Genomic DNA, 4,907 nt, shown 5'->3' with positions numbered 1-4,907 from the left:
TTAAGAATCATTTCTATAAGACACAGCTGAGCAAATCTGACGGGGGTGGGGGCAGTGCAGGGGGCAAGAACAAGAATGTCAGTGATACTTCCCATCACTACAGGCATCTTTCCTAGAGATTTTCTTAGTTCCATGGTCAAAACTTGTGTTTGCTCTTATTTGCATATATTCTGCTTCCTCCCACTATGAACCCCAAGTTGAGTATGCCAAAGGGGAGCATTTTGTTTATGTTCGTTTGTTTTTTTGTTTTTGTTTTATTTTTTTAATTTTTTTAATTTTTTTAAAGATTTATTTATTTATTTGAGAGATCGAGAATGAGAGAGAGTACATGAGAGGGGGGAGGGTCAGAGGGAGAAGCAGGCTCCTCGCTGAGCAGGGAGCCCGATGCGGGACTTGATCCCGGGACTCCAGGATCATGACCTGAGCCGAAGGCAGTTGCTTAACCAACTGAGCCACCCAGGCGCCCTATGTTCGTTTGTTTTTGCTTTATTTTGTTTTTTTCCTCTGAAGGAGAAGGTGGAGTCCTAAGAAGCCAGAGAACTCCTTTGTAGCCTGGTGCAGCCTGCAGGTATTGTTGAATCTTATCAAAACGTGACTCCTGAGATCATAGAGCCTTCTCCGTTGAACCTGCTCTAAAGTCTCCTGGATGAACTAGAAATTTGGAAGTCACAGAAAAGAAGTTCTTTGCTATCCTAAGGAAGAAGAATAGCAATTGTTTATGAGATTGTTGGTGATTACCATTCATTTTCATCCCCCCGCCCCACTCCCTATTCTGGGCACATGGTAGAATTATACTTTCTCACCCTACTGTAGTTGGGATGCAAGATGGGAAGGAGTGTATTTGTTCTGGCTGATGAGTTAGAAGGGAAAGTGATGTGTGTTATTTCCAGGCTGAACATTTCATTACCAGTATAATTACCCTCCCAATGCTCTCTTGTACCCTCTGCCACAAAAGGCCAGGTTTGAGATGACAGAGCACCAAGTGAAGAGACATAGAGCAGAGTTCCAGCTATCTTGGGATGAATATATAGTGAGTGGGAAAGACATCTATATTGTTACAATTAAGATTTTTTTAAAAAGATTTTATTTATTTATTTGACAGAGAGAGACACAGCGAGAGAGGGAACACAAGCAGGGGGAATGGGAGAAGAAGAAGCAGGCTTCTTGCTGAGCAGGGAGCCCGACTGGGGGCTCGATTCCAGGACCCTGGCATCATGACCTGAGCCAAAGGCAGCCGCTTAACGACTGAGCCACCCAGGTGCTCCACACTTAAGATTTTTTTTAAACCACAGTCTTCACGGATTGATACAAATGCTTACTATAGGATAAATACTATAATGAACGGTTATATAATTTCATTTAATCCTCACAACCCAATGCGGTAGACATTCTCATTTTCTCCAGTTTATAGATGAGGAAACAGATTTATAGTGCTTAAAGAAATTTCCCAAAGTCTCATCTCTTTGAAGTGGCAGATCTGAACTTGAACCTAAGTTTTGTTTGATGAAGCAAATGGAGACACTGTTATACTTTACAGAGCATTGCTTACAAAATAAATCACAAGGCAGCTCAGAATAGGTAGTGACTATTAACTCATGACATATTACATTCTGAAAGGGGGAGTTTTAGTGTTAAATTAGTAAGTCCTCAGGGGGCCCTCTGTCTTTCCAGAAAAGGCAGGATGAAGACTTTCCTTCCTATAGCCTTCAGGCATATCAGGGTGGCCTCTTTCAGAAGCAGAAAAGACCTATGTTTGGCTGGAAGCTCCCCTGGCTCCCAACTCCAGATCTTTGTGTCCAGGGTGCATTCCCATGTGTTTGTGCATGACATTTCAGTGAAGCCTAGTGTGAAAGAGCCGACTGCCTGGGTTGGCCACTTAACATTGGTGTGATCTTGATAAAGTGAAAGTCTTTCAGCCTTGATTTCTTTTTCTGTAAAATGGGAGTAGCTTAATAGTAAATCTCAAGAGTACGCTTCTCCTGATGAAAAATAATGTAAATTTCATAGGTTGCTGTGAGGATTCAATGACATAATGCATGTCAAGTGCTTAGAATAGTGCCTTGTACGTGGCAAGCACTCTCTCCTCTTTCTCTGTGTGTATAACTGATTGATTTGTACATTTTCAAATAACCATTGCAAAGTAACCCTATCTCATTTTAAGATTCTGAAGGTTTTTTTCCAGCAAGAGGAAAGGAGTCTTCAAGTGGTGAGTAAACCAGTTTTTATTTTGTTGTGTTTTTAAACCACATCAAGGATGCAATACTTTACTTTGAGGAGAGAGGTCAGCAATGTTCAAATGCAGGAAGTAAAAGAAACACAGGGAACATTCTTTGTGAAAACACTTGCAGAATCTCCTCTAATCCTCACTTCAAGCCTGGGTTCTTACCTTTTCCCAATCAACTCAAGGGAAGGCCCTTTCTGATACAGAGGGAAAAAAGGAAGACATAAATGGTTTTTGAACAATAGTGTTTTTTGGAACTTTTCCTGTTGAAAAAATTATTTTTAAGGTTATTTTGAAAGTTTGCCTGAGGGCAATTTTTACTAAGATGAACCAGCTTTCTTCCGAGGGTGGGCAAGTCATTTCCCCTCTCAGATCTTATCTGCTTTTTATCTGTAAAATGAATGGATTAGGGTTGATAAGTCTTCTTATATCTGTTGTTCTTTGATTCTGCCATTCCCTATTTAATCCACACCCTCGGAATGTGGATCTGGAGCCTGTTTCTGCTTTAGATTGTGGACTAGGAATCCGGCCGCAGCTCCCCAACTCCCCCCCTCCCATCCCGCCCTCCAGCTGCCTGGAGTTAAGGAAAAGTGAGGCTGCAGCCCTTTTATTCGACATTGGAGTTCTCTGTAGCATTTAACCTGTTGCTGTCTAACGTGTGGGGCAGAGGAAATGAGCTTGAAGTCTGTGAACAAGGGTGGTGAACAAGTGCATTTTCTTCTCTTTCTTTTTCCCAGGAGTGAGATGGGGGAAGAAAAACAGTGGTCTTTGTTGTGAAGCCAGTGCCAAACTTCAACCTAGAGGAATGTTTAAGCCCTGAGAGAAGTTACGGAGAAGACTTGCAATTACGTACTTAGTCACAACAAGAGGGTAAGAACTTTCAAGCACTGGATTGAGGAGACACAAAAGTCAGGAAGTGACCCTTTCGTCGGGATTTCAGAGGCCCCGGGGGGAAACAAAGTCCTCTCACAGCTTGGGGAACTTTGGACCGTACCATCCCGAGGGGCAGGGGCGGGGGAGCCGGGGAGGGCCGTGGAAACTGACATCTTCGTTCTTAAGGAGCCGTGAGCGAACTGAGGATTTCCTCGCTGAAAAGACTCAGTGTGCACAGATCCCCCGCCCAGAAAAGAAAGCGGGTTTCAGCCTATCGCCATTGTGGAGCCTGCTGAAAAAGACGCCCGGGTCGCCCTGGCCAGAGCCGGCCTCCTGAGTCGGGCCCTGTGCGCGCCCGCCCGGGCCGCGCGCCCGGGTCTGCAGGATGGCGTGCGGGGGCCAGCCCATCTGCGGCCGCGAGCGGCCGGGAGGAAGCCGCCCCGGGGATGAATGGGGCTTTGTTCGCCGGCAGCCGCGGCTGCCCTCGGCAGGCCGGGCCCGCACAACGGAGGCTGTATGCGAGAGGAATGGAAATGAGCCTCCCGCCCTCCCGAAGGAGCCCCATCCCCATCCCCTAGCAGTGCAGAGGAATGCTGGCAAGCCGGAAAGGAACCTCGCCGGGAACGCTGCTCTCGCGCCTCTGAAACCCCATTGAGAAGAGCCCTTTGATGCACTTAAAGCGCATTTCATTGCAGGCCTGGGAGGAGGGAAGGACCGTCAAGCTTTCTTCTGTCTCCGAGCATGTGTGTGCACCTTTGTGGGGCGGGTTACTTAGCGAGCAGGCGGGAACTTGAGCTCCCTCTCTCGCAGACGTTCTGTCACATCATAAAAGCATACCCATAAACAGATTGGTTTTCACCGTGGGCGGAACCCAATTTGGATGCTTTCCAGGCTGACCTGCAGGCCGGAGTTCCTGCTTTGAAAGGCGCCTTGGTATGCCTTCCACCACCTGTTCTGCTGTGAAGGTCTAGGCGGGCAAGAAATTGCGTTTGTTTCTGAGGTCACTGCTCCCCATTTTCCATTTTCTCAGAGATGGAGTGGGGCATGTCGCAGGTCCAGAAATGGTCACAGCCTGATGTGTAAAACGATGTAGCCTTCAACTATTGAAGGACTAGGATGCCACGGCTATTTTGATATTCAGATTCTTTTCTAAGATTCCCTTACTTCCTCCATAGAGGCTACAACCTACATAGCCTCTCTAAAGTTAATATTTTTCATTTGTTAAAATGAATATTAAAAAGGCCAGAGAGCCCATACCATAAAGACCTGGGCGTGTGTGGAATTCTTTCTAAATTGGAGGTGGGCACCTTATCTGCTGGCACAGGTGACAGATGTATGGGATTGGAACTCAGGTAAACGTCTGTATAAAAAGATGCTCTGGTTTCCTGTTTTGTTGACTTGGGACCACTTATTACCAGGGCTAATAGTCTGATGTCTGTCTCTCTCCACTAGAATATGCCTCCTTGAGAACAAGAACCTATCTTTTGTATTCCAGTGTTTTCCGAGCCCAGAGGAGTCCCTAATCATCATGTCAGTAACAAATATGTTGAATGAATGAATAAATCCTGGAATGTAAAGAATTCATACTAACTTGCTGGCTGTTTTCTGTCACTTACAAATCTAAACAAGAACTAGGGGGAGCTAGGTGGGTCCTGGGGAATCCTTGGCTAGGCAGGAGTTAAGTAGAAGCTTGAAGAGTAGGAAAACACTTTTGAGAGCACAAACATGCTGCAAATGTTTCCTGAAATGACCCAAGGCAGAATGGGGCACTTAGGTGGAGGAGTCATTCTTTCCCAAGGAGTGGATGTTTAAT

At 45.8% G+C, this 4,907-nt stretch overlaps 1 long non-coding RNA gene across 1 annotated transcript; it reads left to right on the top strand.

Moving 5' to 3' along the window:
• The first annotated feature begins 3,260 nt into the window (after positions 1-3,260).
• Positions 3,261-4,678, top strand: LOC118003069. Its single transcript, XR_004677254.1, has 2 exons — positions 3,261-3,837; positions 4,547-4,678. It is a non-coding gene; the product is annotated as an uncharacterized LOC118003069 (long non-coding RNA).
• Positions 4,679-4,907: the final 229 nt, after the last annotated feature.

The sequence above is a fragment of the Mirounga leonina genome, unplaced genomic scaffold (assembly GCF_011800145.1).
Source record: "Mirounga leonina isolate KUSES-001 unplaced genomic scaffold, KU_Mleo_1.0 Mir_91, whole genome shotgun sequence".
Classification (NCBI taxonomy): Eukaryota; Metazoa; Chordata; class Mammalia; order Carnivora; family Phocidae; genus Mirounga; species Mirounga leonina.
The sequence above is the reverse complement of the archived record's forward strand: the minus strand, read 5'-3'. Positions and strand labels throughout refer to the sequence as shown.